The sequence below is a fragment of the Protopterus annectens genome, chromosome 1.part2 (assembly GCF_019279795.1).
Source record: "Protopterus annectens isolate FY-2018-M chromosome 1.part2, PAN1.0, whole genome shotgun sequence".
In the NCBI taxonomy this organism is placed as follows: domain Eukaryota; kingdom Metazoa; phylum Chordata; order Ceratodontiformes; family Protopteridae; genus Protopterus; species Protopterus annectens.
In genome coordinates, this window is record NC_056727.1 from 673,658,345 (window position 1) to 673,684,688 (window position 26,344).

Sequence of the window (26,344 nt, forward strand, 5' to 3'; positions counted from 1 at the left end):
ATAAAAAACACAATGCAAAATATTTTACTCTTGAATCTCAACTTCCCTTACATTGAGTAAAGTGACACTCAGCTAGCACTTTACAGACTGCATACTACTTAATCAGAGGTCCTGGGTCCCTTCACTGTCTGACCTAGAATCATGACTGCCCCTGAATAATTCATGATGATGCTTTCATTCTATACCACCGGCAGGCAGCATACGATGAAGAATCAATGCACTGGCCATCATATTTGCAGCAGGTGGAACTTCTTGCATATGGGATCTTTAACTTCTGTTTGGTAAACAAAGTAGTAGGTAGTTATTTACACACAGAAATGCATGTTCTTCTCACACATACTACCAAAATCTCTCCATGCTTCATAATAAATTATGCTGATGATTGAAGACACTCCTGTGATGAGACTAACCCAGTCTCTCCTCCTTCCGAGGAATGAGTAGCTTGTTGGTTGCTCGATCATTTTTTCACTTACCAGATCTCCAGTATAAGGCTCACTAAGTGAACAAGAGTCACTGTAAGTGCAGGCAAATATTCTGTCCCTCACAAAGAGGCCAAGGCAATGAACATTAGACTGACAAATGCATCTTTAAAAAGTGCTGCATGGTTGTTGTTGTGTCTTTCGGCTTTTCCCGGTTAGGGGTCGCCACAGCGGAACTCCGGTCCTCTAATGATTGGTAGTGGAATTTTACGTACCGGGTTACCAGCCCTGACACACAACCTTCAACGAAGGCACGCCCCATTCACGTATGCCTCCACACAGAAGACGCTCTAGCTGAGAATCGTACGGGACAACGTCTTGCTATGAGGCGACAACACTACCACAGCACCACCACCGCAGTTAAGCATTTAAAATAAACTAGCTACCCCCATCACTGCAGTCAATGGTACAGTGTTCTGACTGCACACAGTTTGAAGCTTGAAGCTACCTATTTATTTGGGCTAGCATGGTGCCTCAATGGTTAAAATCTCCCTTAACCAAAACCTAAAAAAATGTAACTGAAATACTAAATATTGAAAAGGGTATAAAGGGGATAAAAGAATTGAAGGCATGCTCTTTAACAAAGAGAAGGAACAAGTTACATAGAAATAAATGGAATTTGTGGGAACAATACATGCAGGAGGGGCGAAATATAAATTAAAAGCCCTGCCTTCCCTTATTTAATGTTGGAGTAAATAACTGTTAAAAAAAGAAGATATACATGGGTTTTCTCCATTTAATCGAATGGACACAGGACTAATGTCTGTTTGGCTGACACCATTTAGTTGACTAAAACAGATAACCAATGTGTGAGATGTGACAATCCTCATGTAGGGACCATGTCCTTTCTCCGGGGGTTGTGAAATCTCAGAGAGTTGGTATATATGATTAGCAAGGAGTGGTGCAAGGAGGCTTACCCCCTTGCAAGAACATCTGCATTCAATTTCACTCACTCCAAGGTTACATCTCAGAGCACACACCTTAGCTGTCGACAGTCTGTTTTTTGACATTGTGGCTGACTTTACAGACATTGATCTTGTCTATTCACTTAAATGGACTACATCCACATAAATATGCTCAATGCATAAAAATAGTGAAAAATGTTTACAATGGTTTGTTTTCTTCTCTATTAATGAATGTTGTATCCATGTCAATGTTCAAAATATTTGAATTTAATAAAAAAAGTGTTAGAAAACATTTCTGTCTCAGCTGTAGGGTCCAGATGTCAGTTCTGACCTTTGTTCACTGCCTATGTGGAACCTGCATGTTTTCCCCATCGCTGGGGGGACCTTTCCCCAGGTGCTCTGGGATTTTCCTACTGACTACTCTAAAATACGTCAATACATAAAGCATTTACTCTGACCCTTGTGGCTTAGGCTGTAGCTAAAAAGTGTCCATGATGTTTCACTTATCTGACAGCTGAATTTTTATACATTTCATTTTAGTACTGCACAGCATGCAAAAGGATTCCCATGCATGGCTGCAAATATTTGTCAGCCTCTACTCACTCACACAGCACATTTCCATAGTCCTATATTTCATTACAGGACTGCACAATGTACAAAGCTATTTCCTTCGACAGTTGCAAATATCTGCCTACCTCATTATGTCCACAGGCTTTGGTGCAGTTGATGAGAAGGTTGAATCATGAGTTGGTCACAATGTTAAATGCTATGCTGTGCTGTTCAAATGTAGTATAGTTTCACTGAGGTGGGACTACTAAAAGTTTTATAAAGCTAAACACGGAATAAACTTTAACAGATGGTGAGTATTAGTAACTGTTTAACCTCTTCCATTTACATGACCTGTCTTAGCTTAACCACACTGTCTGCTCAAAATCTATTGTGGCATAAACTTACTTTGCTTTCCCTGAAGTTGTGAGTGGTTTAAAAGCCCTTAAAACTTCCCATATTGTATGCAGTCCCATTTTGCAGACCCATACTAACTTTTTTGTTTTTCAAAAGTTCTGGTCAATATTTCTGTAACTGGAAGCAATTTTACATGTTAGTAAACAGTACCTTCAAGTGACCTATTAATGCTGAATTGTTCACTTCTTTTACACAGTATTATAGCTGTTAAATAAACTAGTTGTGGTGAACTTTATATACTAATACCCTGCTTGTTAAAATCAATACTCTGCCCATGAAAAAACTGAACTTGGCTGTTCTGTGAATAACATAACTCAGCAAGCTAATGCCCTCAATTACCACCTTGCTGCCTTCCCATTCCACCCATGTCAAATAAATAAATAATAAACAAACAAACACCTGATCATATGTTCTGCTCACATTGTTGTTGCTGTTGTTGTGTCTTTCGGCTTTTCCCGGTTAGGGGTCGCCACAGCAGAACTCCGGTCCGCTAATGGTTGGCAGTTGATTTTTACATACCGAGTTGCCAGACCTGACGCACAACCTTCAACGAAGGTACGCCCATTCATGCATGTCTCCACACAGAAGACGCTCTAGCTGAGAGTCGAACCGGACAGCGTCTTACTGTGAGGCGACAACGCTACCGCAGCACCACCATCGTGTAATATGTTCTCTGCAGAAAACAACTAACTATACTAAAAGGCATTTTTAGATTCAGCATTAGACTAACATAGAAAACAGCTTTATTACCAATTTATATCCCTTGAAAGGTGAACAGCTGATGCACCAAGATGCAATAAGGACAATTTTTCTCTCTTTTTTTACACTACTGTGCTACTTAGTATCAGTGTTTGAAAGTAATCTTCAGTTTTTCTGATATTTTCTATACTAAAAGCTTTATGAAACGAGCAATAAAATAAAATCCAGTATAAATCTTTAACACATACAAATTATAAAAATAAATGTTACATTTAAAACTACATTAGTTAGCTATCTCTTAGCTGCAGCTAATCCAAACAACTGCCCTTAAAAAAAAAACACCTCCACACAAGCCTTAATCCCACCAATGAAACTACTAAAAATGTATTATACCTTAATATCAAGACAACTTATCCATGGCAAAACTTCTGAAATACACTAAGTGCATACAAGTATGCCACCCCAACAACTCAATTAACCCACTGCCATGTCATTTTTTTCTAACAAGCCTTCCCAACATAAATAGAGCAATCCACTATAATTACTTGTACTGTTTTCACCACTCAAATCATAAACATCAACTTCTCCATTCTGGAACATCCAGCAAAACCCCAGTCCACTTCTAGCTAACACCTTCTCAGCTCTCTCTTGACTCAGCCTGGCATCAGTGCCAGAAACATCTGTAATAAGGGTTCATGCCTTCATGTATGGCTCCCCTACTTCCCAGATATTTTAATATCAGAAGGTGCGTTAAAAACCACACAGACTTGATGCACATGCCATCCTAAAGGTTAAAGCATCGTTAGATCAGACAGACTGTACAAAGGAAAACACAGCATCATCATCATTACCAAAGGCACATTTGTCTGAAAAAAGAAAGGAAGATGCATTTATCTGCTCTCTCCTCCTCTTACAGGTACTGTCAGTCTCAACCACGGATCTAGTTTTAGTCTCATTCAGACTAAACCCTATAAAGCAAGTCATAGGCTGCCATTGCACCTCCTCCCACACACAATTTCCTTAAAATTACCACAAAATAAACTTTAAGAATATTTTTAACAAGTAAAAGAAAGATCTCAGACTGTTAGGAAGCTTTTTGGCAAACATATATTACTAGAAAAGAAAATAATCCATATTAACATCTCTTCTAGTTATATACAGTATATTATAGATCACACACTTTCTTGATTTCTTTACAACTACCTTCAGACCAACATTACATAAACTGCAAAATTCCTGTCTTCCCTTAAATCTTACTCTTCCTCCTCTTCCTGAACATTACTCTGCATGTACTGTTCCCACAATTACCATTTATTTTTAGGTAAATTTCTCGTTCCCTTTTCTAAAGATCCCTCTTACAGTTCATCTCTTTTATAATATTCAATTTTTCAAATATAGTTGTTTTAGACTCTGATTTTGGTTTTCTAGTAATTACTTATTTGGCAGCCATTGCAATTAAACTTAACAAGGCCTTGCTATGTCTAGGCAATTCAGATCCTGTGTCCCAGTTCAAAAGAATTCTATCCTTAGTTAACAACCATTTGCTCACCCAATATTTCTGATAGACTACTCCACAAGGAATTCTTAAAGTCTGCCATGTCATTACATTCCTAAAACATATGTTCTTAGTTACCACTTTCTTCCATATCATGTCTCCCAACACCTGCTATCTACCTGAGGAAAATGTTTTTGAAGTCTGCATGGAGTAGAAAAATACCTATGCAAACACTTCTAAGCAAAAATGTTAAACCTTCTGGACTTTGTTGCATACTTGAGAGCCATACATGTCCCCTCAATGTTCCCTCGTAAACTGCTTTTCCCAGTCTCTCTTCACAATATTTTCTAACCTCCTCTGATTGATCTTAGTTATCAGACGATATGTTATATGCTACTACTAGGTGGCTTTAATACTGTTACCCAATGAACAGATCCTTTTTAAGTGAATTTAACACTCACAGACACCTACCTTACTCATCACATTCCCACTCTGAAACAGTTATTTGGTCCAATACAACTAACACAGCAAACCAAATCAATACATAATGCCACTAGTAAGCAAAACATTCTTAACTGGCTCTTACTGTTCAACTCATTCTCTAAAGCAGGGATCCTGTTAGATTCTTTAAGCAGTTCAGAAGAGTAACACATAATTTTGAACGATAACTTCAATTGTACATCACAAAAACAAAGACCACACATACAACCAGAAGAAAAGTTGTGGACAGCAATAAAGAGTTGAAGGAATTTATCTTAAAAGGGAACACAGCAAGAGTAAAGTGGCATAAGCTGATCCTTCCTATTGAAGAGGGTGATTTAGGACGAGGTGACTTGAAGGGACACTTCAAAGCTATGCAACTAAGATGTTTATGTACAACACAAGTAGAGGGATATGGATTAAAATGGGAAAAAAATGATAGCAGAAGGCAAGGTGAAAGTACAAGGGATGCAGAAAGGTTAAGGTTTTGTAGGTAAGCCCTTAAGGAAGAATAGAAATAATTATACAGAATACTATATTTATAAAATGGCAGGCAACATTATTAAGACAAGAAACTAGGCAAATAGTGGAGAAAGGCAATTTTGCCAATAAGAGTGTGTGTGTGTGTGTGTGTGTGTGTGTGTGTGTGTGTGTGTGTGTGTGTGTGTGTGTGTGTGTGTATAAATAAAACAGGGAGTACAGGAAATAGGCAAGAAGTAATTGGAGGAAACTAAAAAAAGGAATGGCATTTCTGTGAATGAGTAAGCTAGAAGGGAAAAGTGACAGAGTGGGAAGAAGCCGAGCAGTTGTTCATTTGTATCTTAGAGAGTAGCTTCCATATCAGGAATTGCTTGCTGGTGGGATAATAGGAAAAAAGTGAGATATGCAGAGAAGGGAGTACTAAATAAAATACCAGCTCTGGCAGGTTTTACAGTAGAAACAAGAATGGTAGACACTTGTTAAGACTAGGATACTAGTAAGACTTATAAAAATTACAGGATAACTGTAGGAGTCACACAGATGAGATCAGAATAACACATTACAGAAGTACATTGGGAGGAAATCTGCACTGCCTCTATGGTATGCTACAAAGTCCAGAAAATTCAGGACATTTGTTTGGAAATGTTTACAAAAGTACTTTCATAGTCCAAAAATTCTTCAAAGGATTTTCCTTCAAGTGGAGAAAAGATGATGGAGATACTTAGGGAATACAAAGGAAACCTGGAACACATTTTTGGGAATGAGGGAAGTTCATCCTGACACAACTGATGGGGGTTGTATTATATCAACAAAGGGGATGATACCACTAAGCTGGTGCACACCTCTCAACTGTACATAATTTTGCAGAATGCCCAGATTTTTGCATCCTATTTTTGGTTCTTTCCTTATAAAATTTGTGGGTTTCTGGCAAACCATAGATGAAGGAAGTGAATAAATGACAGATATTTGAATTTCAGGCTTTATATCCTACAAAAATGCATGCTAATTCAAAAACTGCTAATCTAATAGCTTTCTAAGCTTATAGAAACGATATTTAAAATCATTATGTTTGGGTCTGCCCAGAATTTGTATGCTAAAACAGATGTATGAGTTGCTGTCTTGGTTTAGAAGTGCCAGGCCTTAAGTTTAACTCACCACAACAAATGATCGTACACTCCAAATAACTGCAACAAAAAGGATCCAAACGTGGAATACAACTGAATGTTAAATGAGACCACCAAACGATAAAAATCCAATCTTTTTATTCTAGTGCCTCGATGTCACCACCTTCTTGGAATACAAGTAAATGCTCTTAAAACTGCACTTTTATACAAATTTAAACACACATTACATCCAATTAAACAATTAAAACCACTTTGTTTTTAAAGCAGACACCTCCAATTTAGTTCATTGTTTAGTCCCTTAGGAGCCAAAGTTTTACATTTTAAAATGTATATACATTCCCTATACAATAATCTTTGTTTCAGTGTACTTTCATCTTCCCAAACACAATTAATTTGCTCCAAAATAATACCCTGTAATAAATTGGCATCACTATTATGTTCCTTTTTAAAATGAAAAGAAACAATTTTGCCCTCCCTCTGATGTTTTTATGTCCCTCAAGTGTTCCATGAATCTAATAAAGAACATTCTTTTCGCCTCCCTAATATAAAACAAATCACAGGGGCAACCTAGGGCATATATTACTCCTTTACTTTCACAAGTAAACACCCCCTTGACTTCAAATTTAACATTATTAATACCTCCACCAACATTAAAAATGTCTGGACATACCCTACACCTACCACATCTCAAGGTTCCTGGATCTATTAAGTGCCTCTGTACATTAATTACTGGCAAAACAAAGGTTCCATGCACCAAAATATCTCTCATACTTTTACCCTTTGTATAGGAAAAAGAGGGGTAGTCCGGTAATATCGCTGCTAAGGACTTGTCTTGTAACAAAAATCTCCAATAATATTTTACTAACCCAACTATCTTGTCACTTTTAATATTGTACAAAGATACAAAACATATTGGATCGTTTTCGTGATGACTGGGTGCTGTACCTCTATACTGTATTGCACCCAATTTCCTTTCAGTAACCTTATTTCCCATTAAACCATTAACAACTTTAACTTCTACCTCCTGGACTCTTAAGGGGCCATACCACCTTCTTAGAAACATATCCACTGTTTTCTTTATTTCCTGTGTCAAAATGTCCCTATCACTACATATTCTTGACAAATGTAAAAACTCTCCATAAGGAAGAGCTTCTAATACATGGGGAGGATGACAGCTGGTAGCATAAGGGTATTGGCTACCGTCTAAAAATTTCCTATGCACACCAGAAATAATAGATCGTTACTGAAGAATTTTTTTTTAAAAAGTCAAAACTATCCTGTATATATGTGGGCATTTTCTGTACATGGGAAGTAACAACTTAGGCAATATCAAACCTACAGTGTGAAGAAAATACGTACAGGCTGAAATAATAGGCCTCCCTGGAGGGTTTGTCATATTTTTATGCATCTTTGGTAGGCAAAAGAAAACAGCTATTTCACTGTTTCTATTAAACAACTTCTCCTTTACATCTTTATCAGAGAAATAACCCAACCTTACACCTTTTTCCAATATTTTCCCATACTCCACCAAAGCTCGCTCACAAACCCTCTTGTCACATACTTCATAAACGTCCTCATTATTCAGGTGGTCCATAGACATTTTATGGTACTGTACAGCACTCATAATTATTTTGTTGCCTTTATTGGCTGGTTTTATCACTAAATCTTTTTTATGACTGCCACTCTTTAAATGTAAAGTTGTATTCAATATTACCCTTATTTCTCAATGTTCTCACAGATATTTTCCCCACCAAAATCAATCATGCAACTAAAATGTGTCAAATGCTCATTTTCAAAGGGAGGAATAAATCTATTTAAAACAGGAACATCAGAGGTATCTATTTTACAATACGCATTTGTATTTTCAAAAACAACAGTATATTCCTCCATCTCTTCATAACAAGAATGAAAGCTATAATCAGACTCCTCATTAGACAAGTTAAAATTAATCTTGGTGGCAAAAAGCACCCTAAATGTAACTTTTGTACAAATTTAAACATTTCTTGTTTAACTATATGTGCCCTAGGAATCACAGTTAGAATAAATTTAAGACCTAAATTTAACACTGAAAACTGTTCATCTGATAAATAACAGATAAGTTAATTACCATATTAGTTTGTACATACTCATCAGTGTTTAAATTTCTTACTGTTGTTTTGTCCATTATATTGTCCATTCTTGAAATCCCTTCTCTGGTAGTCCGAGTTATATGCATTATTTCTTCCCCTTTTCTGTCCTTGACGCTGCCGTTGCTGCTCCACTCCACTCCAAAAACATCTACAAAAGTCTTCAGCCTGTTGTGGGTGTGGTAGTCGTGGAAACTCTTCCTCTACACTGTTATCAGAGCCAGTCTGACTGACTCCTGACGAGGCAAGAGAGACTGACATGGCCTTTTTATAACCTCCGTTCCTCCATTGTTGCTTCCTGTGTCTTTGATTGGATGGGGCCCGCCCCACATCGTAGTCCTCAGTCTTTTAATAATTTTGTTTTTTTATACTCCACCAACTCCGCTTCCAAAGCGGATAGCTTGCTATTAATTTTCTCCAAAAAACTATTGGTGCTAGATGTACCTAATGAGCTACAAATTGTATTAGACAAGGACACCAGTTCTGGCTTAAACCTTTTGTGCTTTGTTTGATCTCTTTCTAATAAGATGTGCAACTAGTCTGTAACACATCTATGCAAAGCAGCTAACCAGCGTTCCCTGAATTGTTTGTCTACAGGGCAATTTATATCAAAGGGAGTACTCGGTTTTTAATAAAATGGAGACCACGAGGAGTTATATTAATATCAATATAACTCTGAAGTCCCAATATATTAAAGTGTACTTTTGCTTCTTTTTCCAGCAGTTTTTCAAATCTTTCAGACATCTCCCTTTTATCTGCTGGAATAACATTTAATGTCTGTCCCACTGTCATAAATGGGTTCGAAGCCTGTTTAGTTCTCTCATTCACAAATGCATCAAAAAGCTGACCCATACATTGGCTTGTGGAACGAACTTCAGTCGTTAAAACAGGAGCACCTTGTGAGCCACTTAAGTAATGCTCCATAGTCCTCTGGGATCCTCCCAGGGACCCTATCCCACCAACTGCCCCTAAGGCAGAGGTGGACTCCTCCCGGAAAAGGTGAAGAACATCCATATTTGGATCCAATGCCATAAAAAACCACAACAAATGCTCGCACACTCCAAATAACTTAAGTTTAACTTAGACAATCCTGTAATGCCTTTTTTGTATACTGCCAGTTCACACCCATACCTCCTTTTGGGATTCAGAACTTTTTGAGTCTGGCTTCTTACTTAACTAAGTGACTTACTAGCTAATAATAAGCAGTATTAGAAAGGGCAAGAAGTTATAAACAAAGTGACACCATGACTGTTACTCTAGATACCCTGCAGTGGAGAAGTTAATATTGGTTTGCCACCTAGCAATCATATTTTCATATTTATGCTCATATTTTCATAACAGACAGACATACATTTTATCCAGCTGCATGGTGTGGTGATGTGGGAGACAGGATAATTCATTGTCAGTGCTGGTTTACATCACACTTCACTGGAAATATTGTTAGTTGTGTCTTAGTAAGTATGAAAATAAGAAATATTTCCATATGCACTTAATACTTAAAAAAAAAAAAAAAAAAAAAAAGTGATTTACAAACCGCTGCACGACAACAGATGAAACTTCAAATGTTGTTGTAGAACACCGTTTTTGATATTTGCACTGTAAGTTGCACATCTTGGGAGACATCCAGCATTATCTGGATTGCTAATTATAGAATTAAACATTCGTTTTCATATGTTAGTAAATATTTCAGTAAAGGTGCACTAATAAAAACTTCTTATTGTCAGATGAAAGCTTTTAGGTCTGGTTAACAAAAAATGTTCTAAAAGACTTTTCAAGATATGAAAATTTGTTTGTATAAGTTAGATAAAATACAATTTAGGGCTTGTGTGCACTGTAACATGTTGCAGTTGACAACATGGCTATTTATACAGTTTTAACAGCTTTTACTGTTCAAAAAATATTTGCACATGTTTATCTTGTGTTTTTTAAGTTTATTTTTCATAAAATGCTCTGGAATACAAGACGTGTGTAGGCTGTCAGAGGAGTGACATTTCACACTACATAGATGTTAGTATGTTATTAGAGAATGGGCGACCTACACATTACCACGCTTATTGGATAACAAACTTTCTCCAGCAGGGTGTTAATGTGCAGGCTAATGCTCTCTGAAAAACAAGTCTGCTGCTTTACAGCAGCATATTAAGCTGCCGTGGACCTCGAACTGTTACAAAGCTAATGGCCACCATTATTTCACATTCGCTAAACAGCGCTTTTGATTTTTAGCAAGTGTAGAATTAAAACAAACAGAAAACTGTGTGTTTATGTGTGGGTGTGTAAGTACATGCTCGTATGAAAGTGAGTGAGATCGATCAAGACATTACTTTACATTCGCTAAGCAGCGATTTTGCTGTTTAGCAAGTGCAAAATTAAAACAAACATTAAAAAAAAATTCAAAATTGTGTGCGCATGAGAGAGTTTATGTTTCTGTCTGCATGTGTGAGTGTACGGATGCTTGCATGCATGAAAGCAGAAGTGTGTGTGTGTGTGTATGTGTGAGAGAGAGAGAGAGAGAGAGACAAGGGGGGTGGAGGGAGGGAAACCAGGACTGCAACAGTGAATACACTTGAACATCTACATTTATGTTAAGTGTACACAACTGTACTAAGTTCTTCGTGTTTCACTGTTGCAGTCATCACATTTGGGTAGATTCCCAAAGTTGAAGAAAAGGGTGGAGGCAGTCAAGAAGACTGGGGGCTGGCTAAGATGCCCTGCAAGACTGCAGTGGCAAAGCCTGCCCTAGATTTGGAGAAGACAGGCAGGTGGTAATGCTTGGTGAAGGTATGAACAGATGTCCATGTTGCAGCCTTCAGGATGTCAGTGGTGGGAACCCCTCTGAGAAAAACTGCAGAGGTGGAGGTTGCTCTGGTGGAATGTGTTCCGACACCCTTTGGGGGTGGTTTCCCATGCAGTTTGTAGCAGAAATGGATGCAGTGTGCTATCCATTTGGAGATTGTTTGTTTGGATATGGCCTTGCCTCTGCTCCTGCAGTGAAGCTGACTAGTTTTTCTAAAATATTTAGTCCTGTCCAGGTAGGATCTGAGCTGTCTGTGAACATCTAGAGGGTGCAGAATCCTTTCCCCCCTTATTTTGTGGGTTAGGGAAAAAGTGGGCAAATGAATGGACTGGTTGAGAGCCACACTGGACACCACTTTAGGCATGAAGGATGGGTTAGTCCTGAGGGAGACCCTGTCAGCATGGAAAATGATGAAGGGCTCTACAGCCGTAAGTGCTTGTAGCTCTGACACTCTTCAAGCTGAAGTGATGGCCAGAAGCAAAGCGGTCTTCCAATAGAGAAATTTTTAACTCTGCTGAAGCTGCAGGTTCAAAGGGAGGGGCAGGATAAGTTTTTCCAACACAAAGTTATGGTCCTAAGCTGGGGTAGGAGCTCTTCCGGGTGGCCTCAAGTTGCTAGCCCCTCTTAGGAACTGTTTAATGTGGGGGTATGAGAAAAGAGGTGGCTCTGTGTTAAAATGAGCACAGATGGCCGAGGCATGAATTTTAATAGAAGAGAATGATAGACCCCTGTGTAGTAGGTCTGCCAGATAATCCAGGATGAGAGGTAGGGAAGACTGTGCCATTCCGGCTCCCTTAGCCTGGATCCAGGTGCAAAACCTTTTCCACTTGTCAGCATAAGATTTTCTAGTGCTGGAGCATCTGGCCTCATGTACAACATGTAGAAAGTACAGTTTTGTACCTACCATAAATGTAGATGTTTGAGTGCTCATACAGCTGCAGTCATAACAGATGGGTTATCCTGCCGTCAGGTGGGTCCTCGGTCGGCCGAATTCCAAAGTCTAGGTCCGGCGTCGGTTGTCGTCGCTTCTTCCCTGACGTCAGTGCGGCAGGGGTACAAAAGAGGCAGCCGACACCATTTTCTTCAGTTTTTCTTGCCCCAGATGTCAGGTGCCCCCAGAAGGAAGGCAAACATAATGTTATGCAAAGATGCAATGTTGATAAATCAAAAACAGTAGTTGCAAGCAAATACACCATAAAAGAATACCCCAAAAAGGTTATATGAAAAGTGTTTGTCATAAGGCCTGTCCCTAAGAGGGGATGGAGGGAGGGAAACCTGGACTGCAGCTGTATGAGCACTCGAACAACTACATTTATGGTAGGGACAAAACTGTACTATGTTCATCGTGCATACAGCTGCAGTCATAACAGATGGGTAGAATCCCAAAGCTAAGTAAGGGTGGTAGGCACTAAGTGGAATTAGGAGGGGCTAGGATGCCCTGCAGGACTGCTGTGGCAAAGCCCGCTCTAGATTTTGAGTATAGTGGGAGGTGATAGCGCTTGGAAAAAGTGTGTACTGAACTCCAGGTGGCTGCTTCCAAAATGTCCTTGGTAGGGACCCCCCTGAGGAAGGCTGCAGAGGTAGCTGTGGCTCTGGTGGAGTGGGATCTGATGCATGCAGGCACAGTTTTTCTATGAAATGAGTAACAAAAGCGTATGCAGTGGGCTATCCATTTTGAAATTGTCTGTTTGGAAATAGCCTTTCCCTGAGCACCTGCAGCATAAGACACAAAGAGTTGCTCAAATTTCCTGAATGGCTTTGTTCTGTCCAAATAGTAACAAAGTTGTCTGTGAATGTCCAAGGAATGTAGTAGTCTTTCCCCTTTGTTTTGTGGATTAGGATAAAAGGTAGGTAAGTGGATAGTCTGATTCAAAGCTACACTGGATACTACCTTTGGCATAAAGGTAGGGTTGGTTCATAAGGAAACTCTGTCCTGATGGAAAATGATGAATGGTTGCACAGCCATGAGGTTCTGTAGCTCCGAAACCCTGCGTGCTGAGGTGATAGCCAGAAGAAAGACTGTTTTCCATGACAAGTACTGTAACTCTGTTGAAGACGCTGGCTCGAAGGGAGGAAGGGTCAGCTTTTCCAATACGAAGTTGAGGTCCCAAGCAGGGACTGGTGGTTTCCTTGCGGGTTTTATGTTATTTGCCCCTCTGAGGAACTGCCTTAAGAGAGGGTGAGAGAATAAAGGAGGATCTGTGTTGTATTGTGCAGAAATGGCTGAAGCGTGGATCTTGATGGAGGTGAAGGAAAGTCCATTGTTTAACATCTCAGCTAGGTACTGTAAAGATTGAGGTATATTTATTACCAAAGGATTCTGTCCCTTTTCTTGATTCCAGGCACAAAATCGTTTCCATTTGGCGGAGTAGGCCTTTCTTGTAGAGGGTCTTCTGGCCTCCAAGATGACATCCTGCACCTCCTTGGAGAGGAGAAACTGTTGGGAAATCAAGGAATTCTCCATGCAGCTAGATTTAGAGTTTTGAGATTGCTGTGAAGGGTTTTGTAGTTGTGCTGGGACAACAGAAGAGGGACTAGAGGTAGGATCCATGGTGGGGAATGTGTCAGGCTCTTCAGGAGCGGATACCAGTGTTGTCTTGGCCAGTGTGGAGCAATGAGAATCATTTTTGGCCTCCCTGCTCTGGCTTTTAATAGAACTTTGGGCAGCAGAGGAAGAGGCGGGAAGGCATAGACTGTCAATGTTGCCCAATTGAAGGAAAGTGCGTCCACTTTCCAGGCCTGTGGATGATAGGTCCTTGAACAAAATTTTTTCAACTGGCAATTTCTGTGGGTAGCAAAGAGATCTATGTCTGGCTGTCCCCATGCCCAAGTTATCTTTGTGAAAACTTGAGGATGCAACTTCCATTCGTGTGGATCTGTCATATTTCTGCTTAGGTTGTCCGCCAGTGAGTTTTCCTTCCCTGGCAGGAATTGTGCCTGCAGTTGAATTTGCAATTCCAGTGCTGTGTTCCATAGGGTCATGGCTTGCCTGCACAGGGGGTATGAATGAGTTCCCCCCTGTTTGTTTATGTACCACATCACTGTGGTGTTGTCTGTCCTTATCAATAGCTGGCCTGGATGCAGTAGGTCTTTGAAGGTCATAATAGCCTTTTGCACGGCTAGCATTTCCTTTTGGTTGATGTGAAGGTGCTTCTCTTTTCAGGTCCATTTTCCCTGAATGCACTGATCTGTCATGTGTGCTCCCCACGTGTAATCTGAGGCATCTGTTGTGATGATTTGAGTTGCTTGAAGTACACAGAAAGGAAGACCTGTGTTTCTTTGGCAAGCTTGAGTCCACCACAAAAATTCCTTTTGAAGACATGGAATGAGTGGTATAATTGTTTCCAAGCTGTGGCTGTGTTGAGACCATAAGTTTTTCAGGTACCATTGAAGTTTCCTCATATGCAGCTTTGCACATGGGATTAGTAGGATGCAAGATGCCATGAATCCCAGAGCCTGCAGGACTTTCCTTGCAGTTAGCCTGGTGTAAGTTGCCATTTTTCTGAAGTATTGAGACAGTTGCCCTTGCTTGTATGGCGTGAGGTAGGCCATCTGGGTGGTTGTATCCAAGCTGGCACCCAGGAAAATTATTTGTTGAGAGGGTATTAGTTTTGATTTCTTTTTGTTGACTGTGTATCCCAGGAAGTTCAACAGTTTTATTACAAACGCCACGTGCTGTAGTAGTGTGTCCTTGCTGTCCGCTTGGATCAGGCAGTCGTCCAGATATGGGTAGATTTGTATCCCTTGTAGTCTGCAGAAGGTGATTACTGATGCCAGGCATTTCGTAAACACTCTGGGCGCAGTAGATAAGCCAAAGGGCAATGCAGAGAATTGGTAATGGGTTGAACCTGCAAGAAATTTGAGGTATCTTCTGCAATCTTGTCTGATAGGGACATGCAGGTATGCCTCCTTGAGGTCCAATGTTACCAGCCAAGACTCCTTGCCCAGCATGGGAAGAAGCTGCTGTAATGTGAGCATCTTGAATTTTGGCACCTGTAGAAATGTGTTTAGGATGGATAGGTCTAAGATAGGTCTCCAATCTTTGTCTTTCCTTGGTACCAGGAATAGTCTGGAGTAAAACCCTTGACCTTGTTCTTTTGCAGGTACTTCTTGAATTGCTTTCATGCCCATGAGAGCTGAAACTTGTTTTTGTGCCTCTGCCCTTTGATTTTGTGGCAGGTTTGGCATGCCTCTCATTTTTGGAAGGGTGTGAAAGTGGAACCTGTAGCCTCTGTCTATAATGTCCAGAATCCATTTGTCTTTTGTAACAATATGCCAATTTTTTGAGAATAATGTCAGTTTTCCGCCCAAAGGTGCTGCCATTAAAGCTTTGCTTGGCAGGTGTAGGGGGAAGTCATTGTCTGTTTTCTAAAAGACTGTGATCTATTTTCTCCACCTCTTGGGGTTGGTGCTTGCCACTGCCTGGCTCTGAAAGATCAATGAGGTTGCCCTCTACCCCTCGGGTGCCTGTATCTGCCCCTTTGAGGTCTGTCCGTGGCCGGAAAGGACCAATTTTTTGAAGGCCAGTTTCTGCTGAAACGTGGAGGCTGTACCTGCAGGAAATCTTTCACTGTTTGCATTGATTTCGCTTTTTCCTCCATTTTCTTTAGCACCTCCTCAGCTTTAACACCAAACAATACATCTTTTTGAAGAGGTGCATCTAATAATTTAGCTTTGACATGATCTGGTAAGGTTTGCTCTTTGAGCCGAGCATGCCTACGTATAACAGACCCCGTAACAGCAGCTCTACATGTGGCCTCTAAAGCATCAAAACCACACTGCAAGGTATGTTTACCCACTTGCTCTGCACCATGCAACAAATCCTGCAACTCTTTTAGATCTGGTTGTTCTGGTTGTGTCATCTTGCTTTTCAGCTGAGATATCAAAAACCGCTGATACTTTAACATATGGAACTGACAGTTTAATGCCCTCATGGTTAAAGTGGCCGAGGTGTACACCTTTTTCCCCCACCTTTCTAAAGCTCTGGAATCGCTCTCTGAAGGTAATGGGTTTTTAGCAGTAGAGGCCTTAATTCCCTTGGGACCCTGTGAAATTGCTTCTGGGTCAGCAGTATGGCTTTTATATAGGAACTGGTGGGAATCAGGAACCCGGTAATACCTGTCTGGTTTAACAGAAGCTGGAGGCAAAGAATCTGGATTAAGGCTGGCTTCTGTGTACACATCATCCAATATGTCTAAAACAGGAGGGATAGCCACAGGCCTATGCTGGGGGAGCAGAAGAAATTCCCTGAGCCTTTTCTTGGAATCTGAGTAATCTTGGCCTTCCCAGTGAAAGTGTTCCCTCAATGTATGCAGGGTTTCCCCAAAAGAGAAGTCCTCGGGGGGGGGGAGACCGAGGGAATAGACTCCTCTGCATCAGAGTCTTCGAATGGAGAATAGGCATAATCCTGGTCCTCAGGTAGTTCTGAGGTAATAGAAGCTTGATCTGAGGAAGGGTAGTCTTCCTCTAATCTGGGCCTTTTGTCAGAGGGGGTTGAGAACCCCTGATGAGAGTAATCAAATCCTCAGCCATTTTAAGCATCTGTTTTTTAGGCATGGTGCCTTGAGAGGGGGTCTGAGGAACCTGTTTTGGTTTTCATGGCTGCTTTAGATTTAGTGAAGGCTTTAATAGAGAAGGAGGAAGGCCTGAAGACCCCTTGAGAAATGGCAGGCCTGTCTAAATTCTGAGTTTCCCCACCAGGAGTGGCGTCGGGATCTGTAGTAGGAATGGGGGCCGAGGAACCTGCGACCTCGGGTACTGAAGACACCGGTAATGCATTGTCATCGGTAGTCAGGGGCTGCGTAGGCACCTCGCTGAGTACCGGAGAACCGGTAGTCAGCCTTAGTGTGGTTTCAGTAGGTGGTGCGGACCTCGTATGTCGGTCCTTATCTTTGCGTTTTTTGCCCAAAACTGGAGTCCGAGTATCCGACGACATAATATAATTAAATTTGTTGCCGAAAATGTGAAGGGCGAACTCCGCCCGATGCTTAATAGTGTGTTTATTGAATCTAGCACAGAAACGGCAGGCCGAGACGTCATGGTCTGGGCCTAAGCAAGGTATACAGAAAGAGTGGAAATCCTTATGCGGTATTTGCTTCCCACAAGAAATGCAATTATTAACTTTGTCTGACATCGGTCTGAGGCAAGAAAAGTTTCCCCAATGGGGTACTTAGCTTTCAAGAAGACTTCGGCTGAAATACTTTAGTAAATCTCAGGAGCTGGCCGACCAGCACTTGCGAACTGCTTCTGCTTCGGGCACCGCGCGGCAAGAAAGACTGAAGAAAATGGCGTTGGCTGCCTCTTTTATACCCCTGCCGCACTGACGTCAGGGAAGAAGCGACGACAACCGACGCCGGACCTAGACTTTGGAATTTGGCCGACCGAGGACCCGCCTGATGGCAGAATAACCCATCTGTTATGACTGCAGCTATATGCATGATGAACATCTTGTTTGCTTAGACTAGCAGCTTGAGGAGAGGTCAGGGAATAAAGCCAGGCTGCCAGGCTGACGGTCTGCAATTGGAGATGCATGAATTCTCCTTTCCTCTGGGTCAGGAGTGTTGGGATCTGACGTAGGTGCCATGGTGCAGGGGTGACAGGCTGTGCAGCAGTGGTTACCAGTGCTGGCATGGCCAGTCTGGGGCAATTAGGACTTCCCTCGGTTTTTCCTCCCTTATTTTCAGAAGTACCCTTGAAATGAGTGGTAGAGGGGGAAATGCATAGACCAAGAGGTTTACTCACTGGAAGGATAGAGGATCTACTTTCCAGGCCTTGCTGTGAGGTTCCCTGGTGCAAAATTTGCTGAGCTTATGATTGGAGTGGGAGACAAAGAGGTTGACCTTCAGGGTGCCCCATTTTCTGGGTTACAAGGGTGAAGGTTCTGTGGTCTAGCTGCCACTAGTGTGGGTCTAGCAGGTTTCAGCTTAAGTTGTCTGCCAGAGAGTTTACCAAGCCTGGCAGGAATTGTGCTAACAGGTGTAGCTGGATGGCTGAGGCCGTGTGCCAAAGGGTCATGGCGAGTCTGCACAGAGGATAAGAGCGAGTCCCTCCCTGCTTGTTGATATACCACATCACTGTGGTGTTGTCTGTTTTGATCAGTAAAGGCCCCTGGGAGAGTAGGGGTCTGAAAGCTGTCAGGGCATACTGAACAGCTAACATCTCTTTTTGGTTGATGTGCAGATGGGTTACCTATTATATTCTCAAAAGCCGACAATGTCGAATCCGACATCGTCGACATGAGAATAGCGAAAGTGCAGAATGTCGAAAGGGTAAACGGAAATCTCTGTAAGGGGAGATTTCCATTTACTTTAATGTAGTGCAGTCTTGAAGTTGGTATATTTAAGTATCGGGGGGTGGGGGGCTTGTCCCCCTGCCTACACCCTTTAGATTTTCTTTTCTTTTTTTTTTAAATTTATTTTTTAGGAACATTCAAAATTTTAATGGTTTGATCATTAAAGGTCGGCCTTTACTGATTCGAACCATTAAACTTTTGATGTTCTAATATAGACCCGTGCAGATGTATTTGATTTGGGCCTGAATGCACCTGCCATCCAGGCATAGTCTGATGAGTCTGTGGTGAGGATCTGGGCGGCGTGGGGCTGTGAGAAGGGAAGTCCCTTGTTGTGGTAGCATGCTGCTGCCCACCAAAGAAAATCTTTCCTTAAACAAGGTATCATTGTTATAAGAGTTTTCAGGTCTTGAAAGTGCTGACACCAAAGGCATTTTAGGTACCACTGTAGTTTCCTCATATGCAGTCTGGCATAAGGAATGAGTAGAATGCAAGAGGCCATGAACCCTAGAGCTTGCAGGATTTTCCTTGCAGATAACTGGGTCCTGGTGGCTAGTTGAGAGAAGTAAGCTGTCAGGTAGGCTTGTTTTTCTGGAGTAAGGAATGCCATCTGGGATGCTGTGTCCAGGCTTGCTCCCAGGAATAAAATTGTTTGTGTGGGGACTAGTTTTAATTTCTTTTCGTGGATAGTATACCCCAGGGAGGTCAGTAGATCCTTTACAAAGGTCAGGTGCTGTAGCAGCTTTTCCTGACTGTCTGCCTGAATCAGGCAGTTGTCTAAGTATGGGTAAATTTGAATATTTCTTTGTCTGCAAAAAGCAATGGCGGGAGCCAGACATTTTGTGAAAACTCTGGGAGCAGTAGATAAGCCAAAGGGAGGCGCAGAGAACTGAAAGTGCATTGATCCTGCCCTGAAACGTAGGTATTTCCTGCATGATTCCCTGATTGGGACGTGCAAGTAGGCCTCTTTTAGGTCTAGGGAGGCTAACCAAGCATTCTTGGAAAGCATAGGTAGAAACCTTGGCCTATCTGTTCTGCAGGAACATGCTCTATTGCCCTCATGAAGAGCAGGGAAAGGACTTGCTTTTTGGCCTCTGCCCACTGGTTTCGGGGAAGATCTGGGAACCCTTTTGGGGTTGGCAGTGTGTGGAAATAAAATTTGTATCTCTGGGACACTATGTTGAGGACCCAGTGGTCGTTGGTAATGGTGGCCCAGTTCCTTGCGTGGAAGGATAGTTTTCCTCCTAGGGGCATGAGCAGATGGGCAGAGGGAGGGGTGGAAGTGTAAAGTCATTGTGAGTTCTTACCATAAGGGGGTGGCTTTGCACTCACTGATTTTGAAGAGGAAGAACTCCACTGCTTAGATCTCTGCATTCCCTGGGGCTGTTGTCTGGGGGGGGGTCTGCTTCCCCTGGGTCTGGGCTGAGCTGGCCTGGAGGGGGCAGGAAAGGACCAGTGCTTGGAGGGGCAATGCCTACTGAACCTTGGTGACTGGACCTGTAAGAAGTCTTTAACTGTCTGCATAGATTTAGCTTTTTCTTCCATCTTTTTTAAGACCTCTTCTGCCTTAGTGCCAAATAAGTTTGCCTTTGTTCAAGGGTGCATCCAATAATTTGATTTGACATGGTCTGGCAAGGTCTGTTCCTTAAGCCAAGCATTCCTTCTAAGGACAGAACCAGTGACTGCTGCCCTGCAAGATGCTTCTAGGGCATCAAAACCACATTGTAAGGTGTGCTTAGTTACTTGACTTGCAGAATGCATTGACTCTTGTAACTCTCTATTTTCTGCACAAGGAGGAAAAGAAGATATTTTTTGTTTGCGGAGTTCCACAGTATGCTGCTGACATTTCAGCATGTGGAACTAACAATTTAATGCTCTAACAGCAAGAGTAGCAGAGGTGTATACGTTTTTACACCATCTGTCTAATGCTCGGGAATCCCTATTTGGTGGGGGGTTCTTAGCTGAAGTTGATTTGATTCCTTTAGGTCTTTGAGAGATGATCTCAGGGTCAGCAGTAGGATTTTTGAAAAGAAATTTGTGAGAGTCAGGGACTCTATAACACCTGTCAGGTTTCCTGGGAGCAGGAGGGAGGGTGTTAGGGGTCAGACTGGATTCCATAAAAACATCATCCACCACATTCAGGAGGAGGAACGGCCAGAGGTCTGTGCTGCGGAAGATCTAAGAATTCCAAGAGTCTCTTTTTTGACTGAGGATAGTCCTGACATTCCCATTGGAAATGCTCCCTTAAAATATGTAGGGTTTCCCCCAAAGGAAAAGTCCTTGGGTGGAGAGGCTGAAGGGATGGATTCCTCTGCATCAGAATCCTCCTAAGCACAGAGGGGTTGCATATGTTCATATTCAGATGCATCAGAGTCATCGGACTCCTGTTCAGATAAAACTACTGTGGACAAGTCTCTTTCTTTTGGAAGGAGTAGCCTGGCTTCCCCTAATAAGCATTACAAGGTCTTCTGCCATTTTAAGCATTTGAGACTGAGGCAAGGAAGCAGGTGCCTGAGGTTGGGTCGTTGTTTTTTGGATGTGGTTCATACCCTAGGCCTTAGAAACTCGGTTGTTTTCAAAAGAACTGAAGACGCGAAAGAAGTTGTCGGTCTGTGTCGAGTATTAGTAGAGCAAAATACTTCCTCGTGCCTGCTCAGCGGCTCCGGACCCATCCAAGGTAGAGACATCCGCAGGATTCTTAGTCGAAGAAGAGTCTTGTGGCATACTGGACTCCAAAAGGGTCTTGGTAGTGGCCTGCAAATCCACAGAAGTGGGCATCAGAGGCTGCAAAAGTTCCTCACTGAGGACCAGAGAATTGACTGCTAGCTTAATGGAAGCGTCCTCTGCAATTTTGGACCTGTGCGGTCTGTCTCTGTCTTTATCCTTACGTTTTTTTCGGAAGATCGGTAGTCAGATGGCTTACCGAAGCCATATTGGAATTCGAGGACTGAGTGTGAAAATATCTAGCTAAAATAAGGGCCCGACGATGTATAGTTCTGGCGTTGAACAAAGCACAAAAGCGACAGCGGGGGACGTCATGGTCTGGGCCTAAACAAGTGACGCAGTAAGAATGAAAATCTCGGTGTGGTATTTGCTTTCACAGACGAGACAATTGTTAACTTTTTCTGACATCAGTCAGAGGAAGATAAAAGGATCCCCAACGGGGTACTTAGCTTTAGAAGACTTCAACTTCAATTCGGAAATGAAAACTCAGGTAGTGGCTGACCGGCACTCGTGCAAACTGCTTCTGCTTCAGGTTCCTCGGCAAGAAAGACTGATGTAATGGCGTCGGCTGCCTGATTTTATACCACTGACGACCTGACGTCAGTCCTGGAGCAACAGCAACTGACGCAGAAATACTAAGCCTCTGGTATTCGAGCCGACTGAGGGCTACCCCTGGCAGAATAACCCAAATGTGATGGCAACAGTGAAACACGAAGAACATCGATCGATCTAGTATTTTAAATATTGCTCTTATACAATTAGAAAGTTACTACAATAAGAGGAATTGTGTTAACATGCATTTTCTGAAGCCAATGAGAGTCTGTAACTCTTCATTTATTAGCTTCACCCCCCAAGGATTTGCCATCAAACCACAAATTTTATGAGTAACAGACCAAAAAAAAATGAGGCAAAAACTTTGGATATTCTGCAAAAATCTGGACAACTAACAGTTATGGAGGTATGAAACTTCTAATGGCTGGCACTATTCATCAAGTGTTTTTAAAGGCACTTCCGAATGTGCACGATGTGTGCTTGTGAGAGAGAGAGAGAGAGAGAGAGAGAGAGACACACACACACACACACACACACACACACACACACACACACACACACACACACACACACAGAGTGTCTAGACATTAAATGCTTACCAAACATATTTTGGTTGTAAAATACTTTCTCCAACAAAAGTAACATATACTACAGTAAGTCTGAAAAATTAGGTGGAGGTACTGTTTTACATCAAAAATATTAAAAACATATAGATAGTAATTAAAAACAAAAGGAACATTGGGCCCTAGAACAGCCCTGGTCGTGCATTTACACAATAACGCACACCCTGTCGGCATTACTGCTTGCATATTACATGTAGCCAAAGAAATCAACTCCACAAAAGTAGAAATCAAAAATTAAACCAGTCTGAAGTACTGAATACTGTGCAGAAAATAAAAGTAGAGAAGCAACCATTAAAAGATGGAGGAAGTAATTTTTACATAAACAAATGGTGCATTTGGGAACAACACATACAAAGCAATGCTCAAAAGGGTGATTTAATAAATAGAATGGTAGGAATTGTAATTAGATCTGTATGCTGCTGAACGCTAGGAGTTTAAGCCTCAAAATGCACTCTCTCGAGGCACTCCTCAACAGTGAAACACGAAGAACATCGATCGAGCTAGTATTTTAAATATTGCTCTTATACAATTAGAAAGTTACTACAATAAGAGTCATCGGACTCCTGTTCAGATAAAACTATTTGTGCAGTAATGGAGACCTGGTTCAAGGCTCAAGAGAGCACCCCAGCAATTCCAGGCTACAACTCATGCCACACATTTCGGCTGCAAAACCCGGACCGAAATACAAAGGGAGGAAATGTATCCATATTCATCAAGGATAACCACACCTCCAGACTGGTTGCAAAGTATGATGCCTCGTAAATCATCCAAGTGCAACTGACAATGGCCAAAACTGCAATCCAGATTGTAGCATGCTACAGATCACCTTCCCAGCCCCATGACACACACTCTTCTTTCCTCGAGGTACTGGAAAACATGAGAGTCCAACCGAACACCCTTGTACTGGGTGATTTCAACTACCCAAACATCAACTGGGAAAACTACGGAAGTACTAATACCTTTGCTCAGCGCTTCCTGGAGTACATTAACTCCAATGCTCTGGACCAGCTTATTAACACCCCCACAAGAGGTAAAAATATACTGGACCTGGTCATCCCCAACATGAGGGACAAATGCCCCACACCGGTGGTAAGTTCCTCATTGGTCAGATCAGATCATAAACTCATCATCCTAGATATCCACATATGACCCTCACCCCTGCCCCAAAAGAAACCATGGTGAAAAACTTCTCCAAGGCAAACTTCATGCTACTCAAGACAGAGGTGGCAAACTTCGCTACTTCCCAGCAGAAAGGTAATATGATTGAATCTACTATATCCTACACAAAAGCACTCTACAAGCACCTACATGAGTGCATGGACCGTGCTATCCCAAACAAGACAAAGACCCACTCCTCCAAAAAGAGGAAACCAGTCTGGTGGACCCTGGCCATAAATAAGGTCTATAATACAAGGAAGAAATTATTGCAAAAAAAGAGTAAAAACCCAGGAATGGAGGGGCTCCCTGACCAACCTTAGCAAAAAGCTAAGAACCCTCATAAATACCTCTAAGGCGAGCTTTGAAAGAAAAATCACAACAGACACCAAAGACAATCACAAAGCATTTTTTAGCTATGTCAAAAACCTAAATAACTCACAAATCTGCTCTGAGCTACAGCATAATGGTTCAAAATTCACAGAACCAACGGACATTGCCAATATACTGGCAGATAGGGTCAGTGCAAACTTCACCCCACCCTCACCCCCCAAAGGGCCCATTTCCATACCAGAAGATTGTACTGTCCCTAAAATCACAGACACTCAGGTGAAAATAGCACTTTCCAAGGCAAGAAACACAGCATTCATGGGACCAGACAGCATCCCAGGCTGCGTACTACATGAACTCCAAAATGAATTAATCCGTCACCTTAATACCATGTTTAACCACAGCCTCACCTCAGGCTATGTGCCCACAGAGTGGCGCACGGCAACAGTTATACCACTCCACAAAGGAGGTGCCACCACTGACCCCGGGAATTACTGTCCCATCAGCCTGATGGGTCTCGTCTGCAAGGCCATAGAGCACATCATCATGGAACTCATAAACAAAGACAATGGGAACCTATAAACCTTTGACCCCACCCAGTTTGCATTCATAAAGGGAAGGTCTTGTCCCCTAAATCTGGTTGACTTTTTCAAAATAGTCACTAAAGCAATAGATGTGGGAAAGGTGGTTCACACAGCATACCTTGATCTTGCAAAGGCCTTCGATACCCTTCCCCACTTGGGAATTATTGACAAACTCACCAACCTAAATATAAACCTCTACGTTACAAGATGGTTTGCTAACTGGCTCACAGATAGAACCCATTCAATGAGAATAGGAAACGCTAGATCCGACTCCAAACCTGTGACTAGTGGTGTAACACAGGGCTCAGTCCTGGGACCCTTCCTGTTCGGTATCTACTTCTCAGAGGTACAAGCAAACACGGAGGGACTATGGCTAACAAAGTTCGCAGAAGACTGCAAACTGGGTGCCATAATTGAGACCCCTACTGATGTAGATATCCTTCAAAAGGGTCTTACAGATACAGATATGTGATGCCAAAACCATGGCCTCAAGATAAATGCCAAAAAGTGCATCGTCATCCCCTATGGGAAAAACCAAGTACCTATGAATTACAACACAGGTGGTAGCCCACTTACCATGGAGAGTGTGATAAGAGACCTAGGGACTCAGGTGGACAGTAACCTCTCCTTCAAAAACCATATTGCTAAAGTGGTTAGAGAATCCTTCTACATGACCCACCTTATCACAATGGTTTTGCATCCAGGCATAAGGATGTTATTGTCCCCCTCTACTCATCACTCATTAGACGACTCGTTATTGAATATAATGTCCTGTTTGGGATGTACCTAACAAGACATCTGCAACAAGTGGAGAGGCCTCAAAAGTACCTCACAAAGAGGATAAAGGGCCTCAAACAGTTGCCCTATGCCATGAGGCTAAAAAACTCAGACTGTACTCGGTCGCGTACCGGCTACTCAGTGGTGATCTCTGCCTGACATACAAGGCTTTGTCAAACCCCGAATTGCTAGAAATGTTCCACCCAAGGAAAACCCAATCCACCAGAGCTACTCGCTCAAGGGACGTAAACCTGACATCTACAATAAACAGGACTTGTTGGAGGGACAGATTTGTGTCCCAGAGGACTTCCCTTGCTCTGGAATAAGGTCCGCATAAATGTGAGGTAGAGCTCTTCATTAGCGTTCTTCAAGAGATATCTTGATGAGTGGATGGGAAACAGGAAATTCACCCCGGGAATCACTTTGGTGGCCCTGCTAGACAGGGGTGCAGGAAACTAAACCACTTGGGAGGGAATCATAAGCAAACAATTTTTGGCTAGGCTTGGTTATGCCCCAGGGCCAATAGCCTAGTACCTACCTATGAACCTATGTTCTGATGCATAAAAGTAAAGAATAGGCTTATTATGGATACTACACAGTAAAGGAAAGTGTTAATATGATATTTCATGAATAATCAATGATGTGATGAATAATAAAGTTGTTTCACAAAACTACACAATAAAAGGTCAAGCAAGTAGTTTGGAACCAAATGCAGGAAAATCTGCATGAGTTGCTGCTTGCACTTAGACTCGACTACACTTCTGGG

General features: G+C 42.0%; 1 protein-coding gene across 8 annotated transcripts in view; it reads right to left on the bottom strand.

Moving 5' to 3' along the window:
* CEP170 (centrosomal protein 170) overlaps positions 1–26,344 on the bottom strand; it is a 2,077,048-nt gene that overhangs the window by 1,319,033 nt on the left and 731,671 nt on the right. The window lies entirely within an intron of this gene.